Raw genomic sequence first — 578 nt, forward strand, 5'->3', positions numbered from 1 at the left:
GAAGAGTTCATTAAGTTTCCCTCTAAGACAACTACAAAGTATTTAAGAGAGCAAGCAGACAGAGAGGTCGGTCATAGCAGTATGATTTGGAATGTATAAAAACAGCAAATAAAAAAAAATGTATATAAATTTCCTAAAAGGAGAACTTAACTAGCAAGGGTGCATGGAAAAAGTCACACACACACACACACACACACACACACACAAAGAGAAAAGGAAAGGAGAGAGAGAGAGAGAGAGAGAGAGAGAGAGAGAGAGAGAGAGAGAGAGAGAGAGAGAGAGAGAGAGAGAGAGAGAGAGAGAGAGAGAGAGAGAGAGAGAGAGAGAGAGAGAGAGAGAGAGAGAGAGAGAGAGAGAGACTACCTAACAGAAAAACAAATGGAGAGATATTATACATATGATGCAATAGTTAGAACAGCACCGTTGAAACGAAGTTTTTTCAGTTACTGATTGTCTTCTAATCACGAGATAGACAGACGAACTGATTGTATAGGAGACGAGCAAACGGATAGGTCGTATATAAATATTATAATTACAGTTTCTTCGTCGGCAACAGGGATGCTGAAAGTTGTCACAGC

Source organism: Eriocheir sinensis, unplaced genomic scaffold (genome assembly GCF_024679095.1).
Source record: "Eriocheir sinensis breed Jianghai 21 unplaced genomic scaffold, ASM2467909v1 Scaffold243, whole genome shotgun sequence".
Lineage (NCBI taxonomy): Eukaryota > Metazoa > Arthropoda > Malacostraca > Decapoda > Varunidae > Eriocheir > Eriocheir sinensis.